Genomic DNA, 25,691 nt, shown 5'->3' with positions numbered 1-25,691 from the left:
TATGTGCCACTGTTTAGTCTGTGAGCACAGAGCGGTCCCAGTATAGCTTGTAGTTGCCATCCTCAAGCATACTGTCAGGGACGTATTGATAATACGGGAGATGGTCCGTTTGGAGAAGTCCAGCTTGATAGCTATCTCTTGATGAAGGATTTTTCCCACTGCGTCATACCGTTCCTTGTATTCAGTTGCAGCAAATGCCTGGCTGCCCCTGTAAGATGTTAGATGGTTTCTTGGGCTTGACATCCTATCGGCATCTGTCGTTTTGAACCTGAGGGTCTTTGATGATATATTTCAGGTAATTTCTGGTTGGTATAACCTGATCCTGAATGGCCAGTAATGAACCCTCCGTTTCAGGGAACATATTTCCTGATGTCAACCAATAGTTCGACGCTGTATTGTCGACATAGTCTTGGCTGACCTCATTGGGATGTCGCCCGTGCAGAGGTTTACCCATCCAGGTGCGCATTTTTTCGTCTTTAGTGTGGTGGTTTATGCGCATTTCTGGTTCCCTCAGTTTGATCGGTGTTGTGTCATCTACTGCGCAAATAGTGCGATGTATAGTAGATGTCTCAGCTTGCATCTGAAAATAACTTCTTAAATTAGCAATTTGTTTATCTAATTGCTCACCTATATCCATAAGTCCTCTTCCTCTTAGATTCCGTGGTAATGTCGTTCTTTCGACTGCACTTCTAGGATGGTGCTTTTGTGCCTTTGTGAGGTGTGTTCTTACTTTTCGCTGCGGATTCTAGTTTTAATTCTCGTGTGAGTCGGACGTGTCAATAGCCGGTGCTGACGAGTAATCTAAACGCTTTACTAATACGAATAATAAGTATCGATAATTATTCAAATAATATATAGACTAATAACTCGCGTTTTTGTTTCTATTTTTTAATTAAATGAGTGCGGACACGGGCGGTAAACCGCCCCCTGAACCTGATGGACCTCCCAATACTACCCTTACTAGTCCAGATGTTGAAATGGAATCCCCTAGCAATTTTAAAGGTTTTAGTAAGGCTGAACTCAACCAAACTGTAAGTACTTCCGATCCTATTAAATCTAACGATGACAAACAAAAAGAAATTTTTAAGTATACCATAAATGACCGTGGACCGTTCCATATAATGCTGAAAATAAAGATAGCGATCTTAAAGGTAAACTTAATGCATTAAAAATTGGTGACATTATTCTTACAAAATTCCCAGAATTAGATAATAAAATAATTAGTATCGATACAATTGGCAGAAATAAATTAAGAATTAAATTTACGGATTCTAAAAACGCTAATTACCTTATCGACAAGAAAGACGATCTGGTTTTTGTTAAAAACAATTTGGATGTTTATATACCTAAATTTATTATTATTAGACAAGGTGTTATACGGGATGTCTCAACGGAATTCTCCGACGAATATCTTAAAAATAAAATTAAAAAATTCGAAATAAATTCTAATTTTGAGGTAGTAAACGTTTCTAGAATAAATAGAAAAACGGTTACCGATGATAAAATAAATTATGTTCCTACTAAATCGTGTGTAGTAAGCTTTAAAACACAAGTACTTCCAAAATACGTTACTATAAATAAGGTGTTGAAAGAAATTGAACCATATCAACAAAAAGTCCTGCTTTGTTTCAACTGTTTGCGATTTGACCACCAGGGGAAGCATTGTAGGAGTAACCCCCGTTGTAACAATTGCCAGAAAGACCATAATACAAAAGAGTGTCAGGAAACAACATTAACCCCAAAATGTTTTAGTTGTATGGGAGACCACTTCACAACAAATCTTAAGTCATGTCCAGAATTCAAAAGACAGAAATTAATTAAAGAATGCAGGACTAATAGTAATATTAATTACCATGATGCCAACAAACAAATTCCCCGCAAATCTTATGCAGACGTAACATCAAATAACATTATTAAAGATTCTCATCAACAAAATTTGCCTTCTTCTAATTACCCTCTTGTTAACCAAAGTATAAATAGCTCTTCTGTTACTCGTCCATTTACATTTTCGGCCAATAGTAATCATAATAAATATACAGTCGTCAAATCTTCTAAAGGTAGCAAAAGGCAGAGACCAAATAGTCCTGTCTTAACACAGTCAGATCCAGAATACACATTTAACTTTAGACAATCAGGAACTAATATTCCAATTATAAATAGTCCTTCATATAAAAATAATTTAAATTCAAATTCTCACACGCTACAAACAGAGTCAAACTCTGATATTTTAGATATAATTTTTACTATTGTTACCGAACTTTTTAAAAATTTTAGGGAAACTAATAATCCCAATGTTACTAAACAAGACTTACAACAAATATTAATTAGTAAACAATTATTAAACGTGCACAATATACCAACTACTTCGTCGTCTTCTCAGCTATAAACAAACTCAACATTTTACAATGGAACTGCAGATCTGCAGTTGGCAATAAAGAAAACTTAGAATATCTCTTAAATACAACAGAAACTACCATAGCAGCTTTGTCAGAGACCTGGTTCAAACAGGAAAGGTTTTATAACTTCCAAGGTTATAATATTGTTCGGTCAGATCGTATGGATGGTTACGGTGGGGTAGCCATACTAGTAAAATCCAATAGATTATTTTCAGAAGTCGTAGTACAGAAACCAGCAAGAATGATGTGTACATGCATCGAAGTGAAACTACTACCTAATAACAAAGCAGTGTACATATTGTCAATATACATTAAACCAAAGACTCGGATAGAAGTAAGAGAATGGATACAATTTTTCGAAAACTTACCACGACCTTTTATAATTGCTGGAGATTTCAACGCTCATCATCTTTCTTGGGGTTGTGAGTTTAATGATGTCTATGGTGTTTCTTTGCTCAATGCTATTAATCACTGCAATCTTGTGTATCTCAATGATGGTGCACCCACACTTGTTACGTCAGGTAGGAAAAGTGCCATTGATCTGTCTATTTGTACGCAAGACATAGTACATTTAATATCTTGGTCAGTCATACAGGATCCTCATGGATCCAATCACCTTCCTATATATATGAAGTTTAATAACTCTGATTCAGGCTTACAAACCTATTGTCCAGTTCACAACATATGGGTTCTTAAAAGAGCCAACTGGAATCTGTACACGACAACACTAGAGGAAATGAGCACCGTATGCAACTACAACAATTTCGTAGACACGATAAACTCAGCTGCAAACATTTGTATCCCGAAAAGAACAATAATAAGAAATAAGTACAGGAAACACAAACCAAAACAATGGTGGAATGAGACCTGCAACAACATTGCTCATAGGAGAAAAGAAGCTTTCAGATTATGGAAAGAAAACCCAAACATACAAATTTTACTTGAATTCAAACGCGTTGATGCCATCGCAAAAAAAACATTCAAAGAAACAAAAAGAATTCAGTGGAGGAAATATGTTGAGAGCCTAAATCAGACAACTCCCATCACTGAAGTATGGAAAAAGGTAAATAGTTTTAAGAATCGTAAGCAGCAGAATAAGTTACCTATTGATCTGGAAGCGAATTGGATAGAAGAATTCCATGCCACAATCTCACCAGACTGGGCAAAAGAATGCATAGAATACAATCAGTTATCTTTAAAAACTGTTCCCAGAAACAACTTGTACTTACTTGAACGTTTTGAGATGTGGGAATTAGAAAGATCGTTGAAACTATCTAATAATACTTCACCAGGCGAGGACAATATAACTTACTCCATGCTGTTTCACCTCCCATTTAAACATAAAAAGTCGCTGTTAGAAATCTATAATAGTATCTGGACTGGTGCAAGTCCTATTCCGGATAGCTGGAAGAACTATATAATATTACCTATTAAAAAGAAAGACAAACCGCTAGACCTCTCAAGTTCGTACAGACCTATATCCCTGGCATCTTGTATTCTTAAAACTCTGGAAAGAATAATAAAGAATCGATTAGAACAATGGCTAGAATTTGAACACATCCTACCAAACTCACAATATGGTTTCCGGAAATGTAGGTCCACTCTCGAAGCTATTACTATTCTCGTTACAGATATAATGACAGGATATACAATAAAGAAACATACAGCTGCAGTTTTTATTGACCTTTCCTCGGCTTTTGATAACGTAAATTTAAACATTTTGTACCATAAGCTGACATCAATAGGAATACCTCATGAAATATGTTCATTTTTAATTTCACTATACTCCGATAGACGACTTTCACTAAAATTAAACCAAAATCTTCAAGGATCCCGAACATCGAATTTAGGACTCCCTCAAGGCAGCATACTCAGCCCGCTACTTTTTATACTATATACAATGGACTTCGAAGTAAATTTGAATAAAGTGAATATGATACAGTTTGCTGATGATATAGTTATCTACACCAACGGTACTACTATTTCAAATTGTCAGAACATTTTAAACACAAACCTATGGTCAGTTAAGCACTGGTTAGATTCAAACAACTTAATTCTTTCTGAAAAAAAATCTGAAGTGTGTATTTTTACTAAAAAAAGGGACATAACTCAAGTACAGTTACAACTGGGACCATATCTTCTTCCAATCAAAAATTGTGTTAAATACCTTGGACTCTATTTAGACAGAAAATTACTGTGGAAAGATACTATCCACCATGCAATAAAAAAAACCGAGAACGCTATGAATATTTTGAGAGCATTCTGCCATACCAAATGGGGAGCAGATCCAAATACCGCTTTACTGTTCTATAAAACAATGGTTAGAAGTATATTAGACTATGGCAGTCACCTATATGGAACAGTAGCACATACTCACCGAAACAAAATAGAGACCCAGAAAAACACAAGTTTGAGAATATGTCTTGGTTATCTTAAATCTACCCCAATAAATATTATAGAAGTCGAATCTGTAGAACCTCCACTATCTTTCAGAAGGCAGCTAATTAGTCATAAATTTATGGCTAAAGCCATATCCAAAGAAGCCAGCTATCTTCGTAACATTCACGACCTCACTGTCCTAGTACTCACCCATCCATATTGGCACTCAAAAGCTACTCCACTCCTAGTAAACAGCTATACCACACTGGCACAAATCTCTAACTCCCTGTCTATCAACAAAACTATACCTATCTACACCGAACCTCCCCATGTTTTCTTTTCAAAACATATAAAAACATACTACCTGGACCCAAAAGAAAACTTTCTAGAAACCATTAATGGAAGATGGCCTGAACACCAATACATATATACTGACGGATCCAAGTTGAATGGAAAAGTAGGCTGTGCTTTTTATGACGCAAACTCTTCCCAATATTACAAGTTCAAGCTACCAGATGAGTGTTCCATATATACCGCCGAAACAATTGCCATAGCAAATGCATTTAGATACGTCCAGTCGAGAAACACACAGAATCATGTTATATTCACTGACAGTAAAAGTGCAGTTGACCGAATAACAAACTTGAAATCATCGAAAAACCTTACTAACATAGAGTCAGAAATGTTAAAACTGAACTTTGAAGCAACAAAACAAAGGAAAACAATAACTGTAGTGTGGATTAAAGGGCACTCAGGAATAAAAGGTAATGATGCAGTGGATACACTAGCCAAATCAGCCACTGACACAGGCTACCATCTAACCACCAATATTGTTCCATATACAGATCTTACCTCCAAGTTTACTTCACATTTAAAACAATTGTGGCAGCACGAATATAATTCATCAGTCACAGGGCTTAACTATGTCGGCCACCAAAATAACATACCATTGAAAAGCTGGTTTCATGAATTAACAAAACGAAACTTTATTGTTACAATAAACAGAATAAGATCTAATCATGCTATGACTCCTTTGTACAAATATAAAATAGGACTGGATGAAAACCCATATTGTCCATGCGGAGAAGTTGGTGATATGAACCATGTAATCCTAGAATGTTCAAGAAATAAGAAGAGTATTGAATCATTTTTCGAAGAAATGGTAAATCTCAAATTCTGTTTGCCAACCAGTCTAAATTGTATAATTTTTAGTAATAATATTAACTTATATCAATGTTTGTATAATCATTTAATTCGTTGCAAAATGAAATTGTAAAAAACTAACACCATTGTAAGCAATTCTGCGATACAAAATATTATTGTAAGTGTGTTCACGAAAAAATTAACATAAAAAAATAATTAAAAAAAAAGTTAAAAAAAAAGTAAAATAATGATAAACAAATAAAACAAAAACAAAAAAAAAACAATGAAAAAAAGGAAATAAAACTAAACAAAAGACTACATAAATAAAGCATTAAAAAACAAAAATATAATTAAAAAAAAATAAAAAAAAAATATACATATAAAAAAAATGCACTAAACAGAAACACACACATTTTACTAACATAATAACATTTATCCTAGGGTGTGAGAATTTGAAAAATCAATTTATTTATATTGGATCAAAAAAAATACTACCTTTATATTTCATAAATAAAAAATAAGTCTGGCTAATTGGTTCATGCCAAAGCCAATTATAAAAAAAAATAAAAAAAAATACTTTTCGCTGAAATAATATTATTATTATTATAAATCAAATAAGGGCAGAGGAGCGAGCTCCTATTATGCCCAAAAACCAAGAGAAATATCATTTTATACAACTAATACAAATTAAGAATAAAGTTAAAATTAACAAACATCAAATAAAAATACTGAAACAATAAACAATGCCGCCCTAAAACAATTCAGTCCTGTAAAGCTCCTATAATGTCCAAAACAAAGAAAAATCTTGTTATAAAACTAATAAAAATTATAAAGATTACAATTTCAAACAAAATTCTGAAACAATGAATAATGCCGTCCTAAAATAATTCAGTCTTGCAAAGAAAATAAAGAACTATCAAGTCGATTTTTAAAAATGTTAATATTAGTGGCCGATATGGTGTTTTCTTCTAAGTTATTCCAGATATTAAATATTCTGTTTGGTAAAAAGTTTATCCTGGATCTTGTTGTCGTCTGTTCCCTCTTTAATTTATAACGATGGCCTCTTAATCGTTCGTCTTGATTTAGCGTAAATATTGTGTTAAGATTTCCAAAATTATATTTTAAAATACGGAAGGACATGATTAGGTCACCTCGAAGATGTCGATGCTCAAATGTTGTTAGATGAGCCAAGGAGAGTATATTTTCATAATTAGGTTTTACACGGCCAAATGCCAGCCTTGTGGCTTTACGTTGAACATTTTCAAGTAAGGTTTTATCACGATTAAGAACTGGACTCCACACTGGCCCGGCAAACTCAAGAATAGGTCTGACGTATATAGAGTAAAGTTTACTCATTGAGGTTAGAGATATTCGTGTAAAACATTTTTGTGGATTAGAAACAGTTTGAAGTTTGCACGTTTGCACACCGACACTATATGGTTAGACCAATTTAAGTTACTGTTAACTATCACTCCAAGATCTTTGGTCAGGCACGTTTGCACACCGACACTATATGGTTAGACCAATTTAAATTACTGTTAACTATCACTCCAAGATCTTTGGTCAGGAAACAGAAACATAATATTATTTGCTAATTTTACATGTTATGTTTCTAACCACGTCGAAATATATTATTTATAAACTTTAACTAGTTCTTGTGATTTATATTGTTGTAGCTTTTGGTAATTAAATATTGTTTGTTGTCTGCAAAACAGTTCAGCGGTTTTTCCAACACTTTTATTTATGCTACGTTATTTGGGAAACAAGCGTGATTCCCGAAAGCCGTCGTGACTATTATCGGACCGCCACGCGGCTTATCTTCGAGTCCCCCTTCGTTTCTTACAAATTTAATGTGGGCACCTGCCGGCTGGCTATCAAGGGGAGCCAAAAGTGGTCAATATCACGGTTTCTTGTTTTCATTGCAGGCGGCCACACTCGATTATTTCACCGCGGGTAACTCTGTGGCGGTCGGCGGTGACGGCAAATCAGTTTGTTGAACGCGCTCTCCTTGACTAGTGCAAGCGCATGTTGTGTGAACGGTGATATCTGTTTTAGCACAAGTCAGTGGACCGATAGGACAAGCATGGTGTGTGAAAAAAGTGTCTTGCAAACATGCGCAAAAATTGTGATATAGGCTTATGAAAGGTTTGTTTAATTTATAGTTTTTAAGTGATATTCACAGTTATAATTGCTTGTATCGTCACCGCTGTCATTACCTTGCGCCTTTTTTGTCTAATGCTTAATAATTCATATACTCATAAATAGAGCATATAGCTTCAGTGTTAGAGCTTCAGTGTAAATGCGCCATCGAGTTCTATTTTGACCTAAGCTCTTCATCTCATTTCAAGGCTTCTCTTGTATCTCATCATAATTAATCTTCTCCAAATTTGTGCTGAGCAACTTCTTTTTCTGTTTCCTTGGGGATTCCGCTCTAGAGTAGTCTTTGCGATACTGGAGCTATTTTTTTTGAAGTGTATAACCGATCCAACCTTACTTTAGTACTTTATGGACTTTATTTCATTTTTTATCCCCTCTTGTTCAGTCAGTTGAAGCAGATCTTAGTTAGTGTCTTATAATGTGAGACCAGAAAATACCTACCCACAATTCTTCGTAGACATTATAACGCTTGTTTCACACACTAAGAATTTTGACCGTGCGATGGTTGAAATCTACATAGTGGCTCGAGCTAATATGGAATCTTTCTCCCTTCACAGCTTGGAACGTTCGGTGAAGGGAGAAAGATTCCATATGATTGTTATTAGTGTATGTTTCGAGCGTAATAAGAACCTGCAGTTTATCGTCTGTAAGGGTTTTTCTCACTTTCCAGGTTTCACATCCGTAAAGTAAGACAGACATGGCATTTGACTGGGATATTTGGATCTTTGTCTTTGTAGTATACTGACCAGACCTTCAAATAGGGTTGACCATGCAGATTGCTTGTTGAGGTTTTCGTATTCTCATACGAATATCGTCTTCTGTACCTCCGCTCTATGTTATAACACTCCAAGCAGTGGCGTAGCTGAAGATTGCGGGGTCCCCCGCGACAGATTTTGTGGGCCCCCGTATTATAAACATAACGGCAACTAATAGCATAATTACTAAAATAGGTGTAAATAACAATATTTGGCCTTTCTTTAATAAGTCTTCATTAGTTAGTGTTAATAGATTTTTTGGGAATAAACATGAAAACCTTATTATACATGTATCTTAATCCGACAAAACTATTAATAAGTTGATGCAATATTATATCTAAATTTACATTGAAAACATTAACTACAAAACTTTTTTTGTTAAAAGTTATTTTTTCGTCGCAGCTCATCGTAATTTTTTTTTACATGTAATTCCGGTATAATACCCTACTATCCTGCTATTCTTGCTGTTTTTGCTAAAGTTTCGGAAAACGAATTTCTCATTTCTAGAATATTTTTTCAAAAAATTGAAGAGCGACCGTTAACTCTGCCGTTTCAGATTGCAAAAGTGTTGATGTTAGATTAATAAAGTTAAGTATTTTAGATTGAATAGTAATGTTAACGACAAATTCAAAATTATTCATATGCTCTAATAATGCATTAAGTTATAATTTTTCATTTTATAAGTTATAATTTCAAAGTTAGTTAACATGTCAAAAATGATTTATTACAAATGTCACTTATAAATGTTTAAATTGTGAAAATTATGGTAAAAATAGATAAAACACCTTCAAAAAATCATTATAATTATCATAGAAAACGAAGTTCGTCAGAAGAATCCCATCCGAAATTGTTTGCAATCCTTTCTTGAATATTATGAGAGATTTTCGGAGGTCCCATAAACAAAAATTAACAGTAACTGGATTAAGTGAGAAGAGGAGCCCAAATTTGAAGTCAGATGATCGAAAAAGACTATATTTTATTCCTTTTTGTTAACCTATAAGATAAATTAATGTTATTTAATATGCTTAATCAAAATTTAACCCTCACGCACAAGGCCACAAGTTGTAGTCTATATGACTAACAACTTCAGTGAGAAATTGGGTTTATTTATTATGTTGTTAGTTGCTGCAAATAAACTAAAAAATTATTATTCATCGTTTTTTAGATAGCAATGAAATTTTCGTTAAAGATTTCATTATTGGTCGGAAAGCTCGACGCAAAGCCATAACAGCATCATGTCTGGATGACCACCGGGTTTCACATAACTATAACCTTTTAAGTGTTGGCAAACGCGTTGGATCCAAAGTCATAATAGTACATCCTATCTTTTAACACTTGCACTAAAAAAACATAATCTGTTTAATTATATCCTAAAGAAACCAACTCCTGTACACCAACAACGGCATCATTCAACACTAGGTTCAAATTATGGGATGCACAATGAACATAGGAAGCTGTTTTTTCAGTATCAGTTAATACGTCTTTGTACGCCTGAATATACACCACTCATAACGCTTGCCCCATCATACCCCTTTCCTCTGCAGTTGTGTACGGAAAGGTACCTTGATTGCATAAATTTTAAAATTTCATTTACAAGACCTTCTGCACTTTGGTCTAACATGCGAATAAATCCCAAAAAACTTTCAACAACTTCTGCTTTAAAAGATAAATTATTTTCCACCTACCTCTACCGAAAGTATACTTTTCCGGACCTGATTGTAGGGAGCAAAGTTGTACTTTTCCTCCCTAGGGAGGAAAAGTAAAAGTGACGTCATGGTATTTCATTCATGAAATATAACTTATTGACTCCCTGTACAATATCTATTTTCTATTACGTAAGTTTCTATACATTTTAACGTTTATTTAAAAACACTCCTTATTTTGCACAATGGTAAAAAACAGTAAATTGTTATTCTGATTTAACAATGTTTACATTAATAATTTGACTTATATTTGACAGTTGACAGTTATATTGTACCGACTTGTTTTAGTTTTATTTCTAATAAATTTTGTTGGTTAGTTACATAAATAAATTAAGTAAAAATGAAAAAATGACTTGTTATTTGAGGAAGGTGGAAAAACCATATGTATAACATGGGAGTAAAGTGCCTTTTCCTCCCTTGAATGATTACTGCCCTCCGCTACGCGTCGGGCAGTAAACTTCATTCTCGGGAGGAAAAGTAGCACTTTCCTCCCTTGTTATACAAATAGCTATTTCATCGCAAGTTACATTAAGCTGATCGTGTTTCGAAATATCTTGAGTGGTGTCAAGAATTATTGAATAAAAACAATTTTTTTCAATTAAAATAATCAAATTGTTTTCAGTTTCTTGAGCCAGCAAATTTATAATTTCGTTTTGTATTTGGGGGTGCTCAAGTAATTTGTTTTTTTAAGTTATTGTTATTATCGATTAATTTAGCTAAAACAGGATCATATTTAGCTAGTAAAAGAACCACCGACAAAAAATTACCTTTTTGGGATTCACTGTCATCTAAACTACCAACATGTCCACGAAAGTACGAAACGCTAAATTGCACCCGAAAAGAGTAAGAGTTACGTCAATTACCCGCTTCATTATTTCCTTCCAAATTGATGCTTATTAGGAAAATATGTTTTGGTCCCCAATTTAAAGAAAGTAGAAGTATTAAGCTTGAAGACTTTAAATGGCCCCTCCCTCCTAACGTCGACCCCCCGCCTTGCGGGCCTGTCAGCTACGCCACTGACTCCGTAAAATTTTCCACATTTTCAATAATGTTGAAAAAAATGTCTTGCCCAAAAGTTGTTTGTGATATAGGCTTATGAAAGGTTTGTTTAATTTATATAGTTCTTCAGTAATTTTTACGTTACTAAATGCTTGATACCGTCACCACTCTTATTCCCCTGCGTCTTTTTTGTCTAATGCTTAATATATACCTCCCTCAAGCCCTCAATGATTTCTAATGAATGAAATGAAAAGAAAAGTAACTAAAAGTGTAAAAGCATTTAATTTCTAGCAGAGCACTTTCGGCTTAAAAAGCCATCTTCAGAGCTATGGTCAAAATTCAAAAAGTACCGCTACGAAAGGAGGATCCCATTGTTCAGAAAGTGGAAAGTTGATTTGTTTTTCAAAATTTAAAAAGTTTTTGAAGTTTCCAAAATTACCTCAAAAAGGTTCTGTTGGCTGCCTCAACGCTATTCAGGTGGATGGGTGTGTGTACCCGTAACAAAACCAAAACTTTTGATGTATTTTTGTGGAATCTCTTAATGTACTGTCTTTTTAATGTTATTTGCAAACTTTCAAAATTTTTTAAATTTCAAAAAAAGAATTTTGTTCCACTTTCTGAACAATGGGATCTCTTTGAACAGAACAGAATCTGTTTGCCGCGTCAATGCTATCCAGATGAATGGGAACTTGCACCCCTGCAATAACCAAAACTTTTGGATTGATTTTTGTTTAGTCTCTTAATGTGCTGTCTTGTTGATGTTTTTTTTTGGAAACTTTCAAAAAATTTTAAATTTTGAGACAAAATTTTGTTCCACTCTCTGAACCATGAGATCCCTTTTTTTTGTTTACAAAACATATAAGTCTATTGCAATCAATAATTTCTGCCTCCCAATTTCGGGCCGCCTAATTCATATCTTCTGAACTTCGTTGGTCAATTGTGTTGGTAGGAATACTGTCTATACGTTGAGTCCGGGAATCTTTACCCGTGCGTCATCGTTTAAACCATACGAAATAAGTCGATGATAAGTCCGAAATTGAAATTTACTAAACGCAACAGCAAGTCACTTACTGTCACTTGCTGTTGCGTTTAGTAAATTTCAATTTTCGACTTATCATCGACTTATTTCGTATGGTTTAAACGATGACGCACGGGTAAAGATTCCCTGACTCAACTGTATAGCCGGGAACACACATGCGTGTAACTACACACTTGCATACCTGTAGTTAGCAATCAACAGCTACTACTGTCCCCAAACTGGCAAGCGTTTACCTTAACTGGCACGCTAATTCCTGTCATGCTAGCTAATCGCAAACAATTTGATTTTTCGTGCTAGTAGCGTGCTGTGAGATGCAATGCGCATACGTGGGGAGTGGCATGAGCATGTATGAACGCGCGCTAAGGGCATGCCAGTACCTAGCTAGCAGAGAGTTGTGGCATGTGTAAAAATCTACCCTGCTTTTTTGCCATTCCAGTTTAGGCATGCAAGCTACTGAAATACCAATTACTCGCAAATGTGTTTTGTGTACATGCAAATGTGCCATGGCAGTTGTTGGCTTATTCCAACTGCTTATGCTTATGTTTTGAGGAAATGTCAGGTATCTCACAGTAGTTTCTATTTATTTATCTCTTCCGTGTATTTTTATACATTGGAGCTAAAGTTTGTTTATAGTTGGCACCTAAACTCCGCTATGTGAGGTCTAGCCTCTGAACATTACAACCAGCATGGTTAAAGTCATGTGATGCCAGTAGTTAATCTAGGAATATTTTTAACATCCCTTAAATTTTCATAATACAATGTAAACTCTACAACTTTAAAACTACTTAAGGGCATAGGTGCAAAATGTCGCCTGTCAAAATGTTCAATGTGTATTAAATGTATTAATTTTTTTAATTTTTTTAATTTTTTATCGAATCCTGAGAAAACTAATAAAATTTTTTGAAAAATTTAAACGCAAAATGAAAGATAACTTTATAACCCAGGGCCAAAAGTCCCTGAAAACTTCTATAATGGTTATTTTAATAAGTTACATGAGTGGAGAAAATTTAGTGTGACTTTTAATTTCAAATATCTCATTTAAAAGAAACTTTTTGATTATTCTAAGTAATTTCTGGCCCTCAGTTATAATGCAGTCTTTCATTCTGCGTTTAAATTTTTCAAAAATACTTATTAGTTTTCTCAGGATTCGAAAAAAATGAGGTTTATTACCCGTATACCTTGGTGGCTTAAAACATGTAACCTCTGATAACACTGATGGTGGGATATTGATTCCGAAAACGTTCCCTTTGTTACGATGTAACCCCTTTGTAGGGATTTTATATATACCTTTTACATAAAGGAATTTTATTTTTTAATACAGGGTGGGCCAAAGAATCCACCTTGATATTTGGCAGTAGTTATCAGATTTAAAAGGAAATGACGAAACAGGTCGATTTTTGTTCTAAGGAGGAAACATTTTTATGATACATACATCTGTCATTTGTCATCCCCTGCCTTCCACTTCCCCAGCCCCTTATTTTTAAATACGGAATATACCATGTGCGGCACATCATTAGAAAGGCATTTAGATGAAGTATTCAGACATAACGACCGTCCAAGATTTTTTTTTTGATATTTGCACTGTCTTTGCAAAAAAACTGTTAATTTATTTGAAGTACAACCTCTAAAAATGAAACATAACGCCTATGGTTTGCTAATATATGTCATTTTTTTGTCTCATCAAAAATAACTATGACGTGACAGCAAAATTACCTGTTACCAAACTTTGCAGATTGTATTTGGGTGTTATCAATTTTGCTTCTGTTTGGTCTTGATAGTCCTTGCTTTGCTGCTTTCGATATGGAATATAGACATTAGCTTTTACCATAAAGTGGCCTGATCCACATTCAGGCCCCCTATTCACCCTTACGTCATTAATTATCAGCTGTGATCTTTGCATTTGAATCACATAGTTTATTATAAATTTCAGATTTCCATGTGGCTGACACCACGTATATTTGTGAATATGTTTATGTGGGAAAAATCCATTCATTATTTTTAACGACAAACCCGTACATAAATCTATCAATCTTTGACCACTGTCATTTTTTAATGTCTTCTCCGTATTTTCCTACGATATTACTGTTAGATAATTTATTATTTTTTTTAGATAATTTATTAAAAATGTAATTTTCATTACACCAAAAATGTGGCTCAATCAGTGGCGGTTTCTCCATAAGTTCACATGTGCACGTGAACCCCCTAAATTATTTTCAAACAAACATTCATATGTAAAATTTATCATTCTATAAATAACATTTTAATCTAACTATACAGTAAATTAAATCACAAACCACAAATCCAAGGAGTTTATAAGTAATAGGTAATATTTAATTATTTTTATTCTATTTCGACGAGGAAACTTCACGGATGCGAGGCCTTAGGTAGAACCTCTCGTTCACCGCTCTCACGGTGGCTCCTATCCCAATGACTTATCATCGGGCAAAATACAACTCACCACACACCCCGCTTCCCGCTATAGCCCACAAGTTTAGATGTCCACAAGAGCACAAATTAACTGTGATCTTATGGTATTTTTAACGTGCACGGCGGATATGTACATTGTACATACATTTAAATTTTGCTTTTGTGAAGTTCGAATTTCGGAACAAAATTAAGAATGGAGGGATTTGTGGATGTGAATGTTAGCGTGGAATATTTAACATCATAAAAATTTTTGTTCTTTATATTTAGAAGAAAAATTAAAAATATCTAAACCAAATTTCTTAAGTACGAATGTACCAAAGTGCAAAGGTCGGGATTATAAATGATCATTTAACATGGACATTTGTGAAAAAACTTACTGATTGTGTAGGTGCTACTATCAATCCTTTTTACCGCTTTCCGTGTTTTCTAAATATTTGGAGAAGAAGAATCATAAAGAACAAAATAGAAGATCTGATTTTAACTATTATCCGGGGCAGTCCACTTAAGTAAATTTTTGATTGAAAATAATTTAAAAGATGATTTTTCTAAAATAATTTGAATTCTTCAATTACTTGTTACGAGGCCAGTAACAACTGCAGAAACATACTATTTCTCTGCATTGAAACGTATCAAAACCAAAACTTTCCTTAAAATGGCTATGGGTTAGGATTGACTAACAGCAGTCGCAATGTTTTCAATAAAAAAAAATTAATCAAGAAATATCAAAATTTACTGAATTGGTTATTGAAGAATTTATCTAAAAAAATAACACGCGACTTGACTTTCGTTACAGAACTTGCTTGTAACATTTAAACATTAAATTATAATTTTAAGTCAATACAATACATTATTTATCATAATTTTTTAAAAAGGTCCTTTGATTTTTACTATTTGACGACACTCAAAAAATTTTATCTAGGGAAATAGGGCCTCAAGGGTTTTTTATATCTTAATATTATGTGTGCACTCCCAATACTTTACACCAGGCGCCGCCACTGGGCTCAATCACATATAAACATAATACCGAAATTAGACATGCCACAAGAAAACAGTTTCAGAACCTTGTTAAACAATACGAGTAGTTTCTTAATTTTGCTGCACTAATAAACATCGCAAACCTATTTAAAAATATTCAAAACTAATAATTTAAGCTTGAAATAAAATATTTCGAATCAACCTCATGCTTTATTCTGTTACCGAATCAATGGTGAAGGTTATATTTTATTATGTATGTTGTTATATAAATAATATCTTCATTTGCACACAATATCCTAGTATTAAAAGTTTTTCCGTATAGTATGAGTACTATTTTAAGACGATTTTTTTACATTTAATTATTTGATTGGATCACCGGCGCCAACTGACATCTCGGAATGTGGCGCCTGAACCATCAGAGGTGATACTTATAAAGGTGAACCACTCTTATTAGGCGTACCAAGCTCACTACGCTGAAAAAATTTACACAGTAACGATTGTATATTTTTAATCAAAGGTAATACCACGAGTCCTCTAAATTTTATCGATAAATTTTTTTGTTTTTAAGAAAACTTCTTTATTTAGGGTAAAATTACGAAAACAAACCGAATGATAAAATCACGAGTCCGAAGGACGAGTGATTTTATCCATTTCGATTTGTTTGAGTGATTTTACCCTAAATAAAGAAGTTTAAGTATGAAAACGAAAAAATTTATCAAGCAAAATTTAGAGGACGAGTGGTATTTGAAAAGATTATTTTGTGAACCAATATGTATTATTAGTAAATACGGGCATCTTTGAAATATTTTTAAGACAAGTAGGATCAATGTCTTAAGTAGGTTTAGGGGAGTGCAATTAGAACGAAAAGATACAATGTTTCGGAAAAAATCAAACAAGGTTATATTTTTCTAAAACTTTTTTTGTTAGTTTATAAATATGTTAAAGTAAAAAGTTCTACTCACAAACTTCTCCGCTAATTGTTTATTAATTGTTTAAACAATAACAATTGTTTTGTATAAATAATGTTAAGAATATGGGTGAATTCAACATTTTATTTTGATAAAAAATGTTTTTATTTTAGTTTTGATTATGCTGAACCCGAATCTGACATTACAATTTGCAAATTCAAAATGGCGGATTTAAAATGGCGGATTTTTTCCTAAAAATCCTTAAAAGTAGTTGTAAAATCCGAATTTTTTTATAAAACTTGTTTGCTTGCTTATATGTGGATATTTTTGAGAGGTTGCTGAACCTGAATCAAATTTTGATAATTTAAATTATAAAATGGCAGATCCAAAATGGCGGATAGCTTAAAAAATAGATGTAAAATCATAGTTTCTTTACAAAATGCATTTATTTCTACTTATATTTTTATTCTTGAGGGCTTTGATAAACCTAACTTAAATTTTAACATTATAAACTATAAAATGGCGGATCTAAAATACGGATTTTCTAAAAAGAACTTAAAAAAGAACATTTTTCTAAAACATTTATTGTCTTTATTTTTAACAGGTTGATGAATCTGAATTAAAGATTAAAAATTTTAATTTCAAAATGGCGGATCCAAAATGGTGAATATTAAAATGAAAAACAAGTAGAATCGAATCAAACAAATATGGAATTTTATTCTTAAAAAAAAGATTAACAAATAATTTTCACAATAATATTAAAAATTAAAATGTGTTAAAAAGAATATTAAAAAAAAACAAATTTTCGATTAGAAGGATATAATTACATATCGGAACATAGTTTTTAATTTCAAACAACTTTTCTTTATAAAAATTTTCGATATTGTGAAATATAAAGGTACTTTACTCTTGAGTGAAATTCATATTTTTTGACATACCTCGTACAAAATTAACAAAATTTGATATTTGATGCTTTAATCTTATGTTATATATGATGCAGAGTATTTTATAAAGAATAACTTTTTTTCGTAAAACTAATATTAAAAAAGTTATCAATAGGTTCCAAGTTACACAGACATACTGTATAAGAGCTAAAAAAAATTTTTTTTGTTGAACATTTATTATTGTTGAAGCTTATTATTAAATGTATTTTAGGTAATTTTTACAGAAAAAAGTTTTGATCACTCTGTATATACATTTTTTCAGTTGGTAATTTTCAGTTTTTTATTACATTTTTGTTATATTTCTTAGCTTTCTCAAAAAGAAATTGTTTATTTCATTTTTAAACTAAAATAATTCAGTGTTTTTTAAATATTACATCCCCAGCTTTAAAAAAATAGCAAAAAAATTGTATTAGATTTATTCAAACTTGAGTAATACCGTCTTAAAATGGTGGGAATTCTGTAAAACTACGAAGTTTTCAAAAATTACATATTTTGAGACGTCGTATTATTTGAATTAAATTTTTGAGATTTTTTTTGAATTAAACATCGTTTAGAAAGATGATTTAGAGGTAAGTTGTGCAAATTTGAGAAGTTTATAAGTAATATTGTATTAGTTACAAATTTTTAAATCATTTTTAAACAAAATTCATGTAAGGCTCATTTTCCGCCCACACCGTACTTATGTTCATAAATTTTATTTCTATTTATTACAACCATAAGATAGCATATTTCATCTTCTTTCATGTGCAATTTGTAAAATTTCTTTTGATCCATCAGTTAAAGAATTACATTAAAAAAAACCCAACCGTGCACTTCTTCCAACGCTAGTTTACAGTGCGCCAATGTGTGTGAGAAGGGTGACTTTAGCGTTATAAATAAAGAATTACAGAAGCTAGAGATTTAATTTTAGAAAAATCTTTATACAAGGTTTTTTTTGTAAAATTTTCTGAATTTTTCAATGGTCGAGTCAGCTTTTTTTCTAAAAGTTATATTTTCGGAGTTATTTAAAAAAACATCTAACTTCGCTGTTCATTTGTTTAATAAAAAATGAAGCACCCACTTCTCGAGTAGAACTTTTTGATATGTTGTTTATTAAACATTTCTTAATGAAATTATAAAAAGTTTTATCTTGTTTGATTTTTTCCGAAGTGAAAATCTAAATGCACTCCCCTAGTTATAGATAAATTATTTTATGATTTAAAAATGAACCAATAATTTATTTATTATATTGTTAATACATAAAAAACTGTTTAAATCGAAAATGAACAATTATTAAAAACACAATTTTTATAACTAATATGAGATTTTCCAATGTCGTTCGTAACGTCTAATCTGTCGTCACTTTCAGTATCATTAATTACAGTCGCAATGCACTCAGTTGTAGTAGTTGTTCTAAGCTTATTAATATTTTTTTTATGATGTTCTTCAACAAACTTGTAAATAAGGTTTTAACGAAGAAGCTGTGGCATGTCCAGTTATTTTTATTGCCTCCTGTTCTTGAATTCCAGCCTTAACAAGATGAGATACTACACTGGATCGGCTTGAATGATTTGTTATTTTTCGGTTTTGTGTGTCCAATCCGCATTTTTTTGCAGAGTTCTTCAACCATTTAGCCATTTCATTTGGTCCAATGGGAGTATTTTTATACCATATTCCATTACCTGTTTGCCAGTATGGATTTGGGGTAAGGAAAAATCTATGCTGGTAACATTTTTACCACGCTTCTCCATGATTTTTTTATATAGTCTTATTGGGCACCTTTCTGGATCTTTAATGTTTGGTGTCAGCCATTTTGAATCCGAACACTTTTTTTGACCACCTTGGCATGTTTTGGTAAAAATTGGATTATATTCAATCCTTCTTGTTTCTTTGCCGGCATTATTAATTTCATATTTGAAATAATCAATTCTACAATGAACACCCTCACCACCGCGCCATGCTAACTCGTAAGAGACAACATGAAAAAATTTCATCTCTAATCCTAGCGGATTATTTTCATCGCACGAGTCTATAATACTCAAATACTCTTTTTCATCCAGCGCTATAGCACTTTGTTTTCTTTTTTCGGGACGACTTTGTAACTCTTTCCTTTTTGCATTTCTCACGTCTCTTGCCTTCTTAAATTCAATGTCGATAAACGGGTTAAAACTTATATTAAACTCTGAAAAATATTTTTCTTGAATAATTTTGGCTGTTACATTCCAGATAGTTTTAACAGAGTATTCCTTGTAATCTTCACCATTCATTTTCTTCATATTCATTCTCCAATCTTCAAGAACTTTTGCAATTTCTTGAATACTTGTATTATCATTCAACTGATAGTTCCTTACTGTGAAAAATTGCTCAAATTGTGTCCAAACAGACCTTTTTGTCTTAATTGTATTTTGAGGCGTATTATTTTCTAACAAATCTTTAATTTGTTCATGATTATTGTCACCAAATCTAACGCTAACGTCCATTTTGTTTAAATTAAATTATGACGATGTTAAATCGCGAAAATTTAAATCGGTCAAAATTGCGCGGCCTACTTGCTTCGTGGTCTTACCCAGCTACGCTGGGTGAGTTCACCACAGTGCAGTGGTGTAATTGGTTTTGCCTAACCCCCAGGTGAATGCATTTTATTTAATTATTATTCACCCGTGTTTTTTTAATAATAAAATAGGAGAATGTAATTTTAGAACTACTTTACTAATTCTACTAATATAATGTGTATTTTAAAAGTAACTATTGTTCCAAAATATTACGTTGTAAATATTCGAATCCTTTTATGTGATAACACTGGTTTGTTGAAATCGGCAACAAAATAGAAGAATTAGTTCTGTGTTCTGTGTACGGTTTACATCGGTTCTGTTTGACGTTTATGAAAAGTTTAGAAATATTTATTTTGAAAATAAAAACTGTAGAAAATCTGAGTATATCGTGGTTAGTGTTTTTAAAATATCTATGTACCAGGACTGTTCATAAATTAAGTTAGTAAACACAGGTATGTACGTATTATGTGAAATTTAGGGTACCTTAAGTTTTATCAGGGAAGAGACTGTTTTATCAAGGAAGAGGCTGTTTTATCAGTGTTACACTCAATGATTGGCTAGAACGACGCGTGGTGATTGGCTGAAAAAGCAAAAACGTCAGAATTTGACAGGTGAAAAAAATAATCGATGATATACGGCAAAGTCTAGAAAAGCAATTGGAACAGATAAAATATCCACTGAAATAATCAAGTAGAGTGGAACCTCGATAAGTCGGCCTCCGATAACCCGGAAGTCCGGCTAACCCAGACCGATTTTCAACAGAAAAAACAAACATTTTTTCACTTTGACTAAGTTTTTTACCAAGAAATATACAATACTGTATACCAGGGTCACCAATTAGTTTCCATGGGGGTCCGTTTCGAAAACCTATGTGTCATAGGCTATGACACTTCCGGGGTCCGGATTTATGCTGCCTCTGTCTGGCTGTTCCGATTCAGTTTCTTTGCGGATTCTTGTTAAAAAAATATCCCCTATAAACAAATCAGAAGGGTGCCGGGCGAAATTTTTTGACAGAAATTGTTTAACATTTTTTTAACAAATTCAAAACATCACCTTTCTTGTCCCCGAAAATATGTTTTTAGCATTTTTGGGTCATCTTAAACAAAAAATATCTGTCACTTTATTAAGACTTAACAGTTTTCAAGCATCGCAAATGCATATTTTTGCATTTTTCAGATTTTAAATCGCTTATAACTCGAAAACTATCAACGTTTCAGAAATATGACAAGAGACCTTTTTTGTTTACAATTACCCAAGAAACCTAAAAATACATTTTTCGAGGCAAAAAAGTAATTTTGAATTTGCTTTAAAAAATGTTTCACCCTTCTGATTTGTTTAAAGGGGGCATTTTTGAACAGGAATCCGCAAAGAAATCGAGTCAGAAACACTTTTCATACGAAAGTGGCCTCACAGATGGACTAATATGGAAAGGAAAACTAACAACATCTGATTGTTTTTTTTTTTTGGTTAATGCATACTTTCCTGTAAGTTTTTCTGGTACAATAAATAAAATATAAATTCATTGTTTTGATGTTATTATCATATATGTTGAAAACAGCAGTATTGTAAATTGTTACTGAGAATATTTTAAAAGTTAGGAATTTATATTTTGAATGCTAATGTAGTTTTTAGACATCTTTAATTTTGTAGAAAGGAAACTGAGGAATTTAAATTAAATAATCATATTACAAAATGCTAATTAACATGTTATCTTTTCTACATTAGTTCCAATGCAAGGTGTTTGTTGCAAACTTATTAAATCTGAAAATTATTTTAATTAAATGCACATCTGAAAAGTACTCCTACTTAACATATAGTAGAGGGGAAATGAATATAAAAAATGCACATGACAATTTTATATTACAGTTTACTTAATTTCAAAATTAATAATTAGTAAATATAACAATAAGGGAACTCTTTACAAAATTAAATTATCAGAGAGAAAAATGACATTTTTGTATGTACAACCTGTCTTTGGAGTGAGTTTAGTGCAACTGAGTCTCAGTAGGGAGCTGAGATATTCATCTGTTAAGTGAGATCTTTACCGATTTTTAATAAAGTTCATTCTTGATAAAGCGGCTTCGCACACATAACACATAAGTTGAGCCAAACATAGTACATAATTTCATGGCCAAACATTTTCAAAATTGCCAAACACTAGGTATATTCTGAATTTATTGACGGTCAGCACAAAACTTGCCCACGGTCCGCATGCGGACCGCGGTCCGCTAATTGGTGACCCCTGCTGTATACAACTGTATGTAATTTAGATTTTCTACGACCGTTTAATAACATGCCCATTACTTGCTATTTTTCATAGATAATAGCACCCATTACTGTACCCGTAAGTAATAATTCATTACTCACAGGCTGAAGTTACTCACGGGTCATTACTCACGGGCTGAAGTTAGATCTAAGTGGCGCATGCCACTTTTAATATTAATCGTATATAAACTGCAAATAAAATTACTTAAACTTGTTTATTTAATACAATAATTATTGCAATTTATATCAATAATTAACTTCGAAAAATTTTTAAAGGAATTTTAACTGTAACAATATCAGTATATTTTTTACGTTTATATCTTGTTTACTAAAAATTTTGACGTTTATCATTTATTTTAGTGACAGTGACATTAGCGCATTTATTTATGTTAATTGGAATTTATAACTAATATTGTGTTTATTTTTCAAGTTATATTGTGTTAAATATGTTATAACATAGTATGTATAGTTATATTATTATATTATATATAGTTAAATGTAAATATACATTATAACTACGTCCACCGACAACAGCCATTTCCTATTTATTAAATTCACTGACAGTAGGTACAAAAAGCTTATAATTTTTCGGAAACGAATAGAACTTATAGAACTTATTGAACTTATATTGACTATTTCTAGTTGTATTTTTACAATAAATAAGACTTTGGTAATAGTAGGCAACCAATTATTCAGCCACCTACTAGGGGTAAATAGCATTTAGGTATTTTTGTAAATTATTATAATTTAAATCTCGAGTAGTTGATAATTAAATTTTTTACTAATTAAAATAAATAAAGGTCGTAGAAAAAGTATAGTATTCTACTCGCATGTAATGGCTATTACTCACTCTGATGAATTACGACACTCGCCTACGGCTCGTGTCGCAAACTTCATCATCGTGAGTAATAGCCATCATTACATGCTCGTTGAATGTTGAATAATATACTATTTACTGTGCATTTGTATTTTATGTTTTTGCATTTATAGTGTGTATTTGTTTATTATTTATATGTGTTTTATTAATTTTTACCATATTCTCCGGCTAACCCGGATTTTCGATAACCTGGATTGGCCGCGGTCCCGATTAATCCGACTTATCGAGGTTCCACTGTATACAGAATCTAAAGATTTTGTTTTCTGAATAGCTTTAACATAGCAGATAGCTCAGTAAGAGGCCGTTTTGGAGTGTAATTTTGAGCGTCAATACGGATTTGCTTGAAAATTTGGATTTAGGTTCTACTTACCCTCCACTTCAAAATTGGACTTGTGTCGTTGGTTGCTTTTACTTGGGAGTAACCCCCCTCAGGGGTGATAAACATACATTTAAAATAAGTCCGGAAATGGATAAATTTGCTAGTTCTAAAAAGACTGTAAAAGCAAAGTTGTAGCTCATGAAAAGTATAGACAAAGTATAGACATAGTAAAAGCAAAGTTGTAGCTCATAAAAAATACGTTCTTTTTCGTCAAATTCCAAATCGAATATTTCAACGTGAAATGACCAAAAAATTAAACACTTTTTGAGGAAAACTCTTTAAAACTTTTATAAAGTGTTTAAAAAAGCTTAATTTTTATTGTCTATAAATGTTTCTAGCATCAAAACTATGCGAGTTAGGCTCAGAATATATTTAGTTGGCCCATATTTTTTGGAAAAAAAATCGTGAAAATCTTCCCCTGTTTAGCACCCCAAATGAAATTACCTACTCGTTACCGCTTTACCTTTGACTGGTTCGAAATGCTTATTTTAATAAATTATTAGTTATTATTTTTGGTTATTTCGTGTTGAAATATTCGATTTAAAATTTGACGAATAATAACGTGTTTTTAATGAGCTACAACTTCGCTTTTACTGAGTCTATAGACTTCACAAATACAGTGTAACCCCGATAAGTCGGCCTCCGATAATCCGGAAGTCCGGCTAACCCGGACCGATTTTTATCAGACACAACAAACATTTTTTCACTTTAACTTAGTTTTTTTACCAAGAAATAAACAATACTAGGTATATACAATTGTACGTAATTTAGATGTACTGTGCATATGTATTTCATGTTTTTGCAACTATGTCTATTTTTGTTTATTATTTATATGTATTTATTAATTTTTACCATATTCTCCGGCTAACCCAGATTTTCGATAACCCGGATCGGCCGCGGTCCCGATTAATCAGACTTATTGAGGATCACTGTACACCGTTTTTTTTGTTTATTTATAAGCTACATTTTGCCAAGAATAATTATTTTTTTGGTAAAATACTTTTTAAGTTATTTGTGAAAACACCTAAAAACTTAGTATTTTTGTTGAAAAATAAAAATTTTCACTCACAAATAACTCGAAAAATATTGACTTAGTTAAAAAACTCTATAGAACAAAAGTTGCTTAGAATTAGTAAAATCTATTAACGGACTTATTTTAGACGTATGTTTTCTCACCCCTAAAAAGTGGTGACTTTCACCCCCCAAGTAAAAGCAAGCAACGGCACTGAAAGTGCCTTCAGAGTACAACTTTAAAGTGAGGGGTAAGTTGAACATACATAAATCGAAATTTTCATGTAATTCGGAGGTGACAGTGAAAATTTCGCAGTATCGTCGTATTTCACATACATTTACTCGGCTACTATTCGAAAAGACCGGCTCTTATCGAAATTTGTAATAATATCGTCTATTTTTTAACAAGAATTCACAAAAAAATCGAAACAGAAAATATTTATATTCGCGGAAATAACGATGTTTTATAAATATATAACGATATAATTTGTAAATAAATATGTTCGTGGAAATATGTATAATTGTGCAATAATTACTGTATCTATTGCGTATACGACACATGATTTTTTAAGAAATTTGGAATCCATATTTTTTAATCGTTGAAATAACATAATTTGGCTTCATCAATATTATTAAGTATTAAAAACTAATGCCTGGTTGCACCAACTAATCTCAAGCTCCAGCTTAGCCAAGTTCAACTTATAGATAAGGCCGTTTTAAGTCTCACTTACGTGGCACCATAATTTTTGATTCTTATCTATTAGGCCTGGATCCCGCGTACCAAAAAAAGTTGATTATTAGCA

General features: G+C 32.3%; 1 protein-coding gene across 3 annotated transcripts in view; it reads left to right on the top strand.

Annotated features, from left to right (window-relative positions):
- Positions 1 to 25,691, top strand: part of LOC126885045 (torso-like protein) — a 238,061-nt gene that overhangs the window by 47,721 nt on the left and 164,649 nt on the right. Inside the window, exon 1 of one of the 3 annotated variants that reach the window (XM_050651474.1) lies at positions 7,540 to 8,063. The exons of 1 other annotated variant lie outside the window; for it this stretch is intronic. The gene's annotated coding sequence lies outside the window, so the exon portion shown is untranslated. Of the gene's footprint in view, positions 1 to 7,539; positions 8,064 to 11,611; positions 11,636 to 25,691 lie in introns of those variants that run through there. One more of the 3 variants, XM_050651476.1, reaches the window with a different exon arrangement.

The sequence above is a fragment of the Diabrotica virgifera genome, chromosome 5 (genome assembly GCF_917563875.1).
Source record: "Diabrotica virgifera virgifera chromosome 5, PGI_DIABVI_V3a".
NCBI lineage: Eukaryota > Metazoa > Arthropoda > Insecta > Coleoptera > Chrysomelidae > Diabrotica > Diabrotica virgifera.
This window is presented reverse-complemented; position numbering and strand designations above follow the sequence as displayed.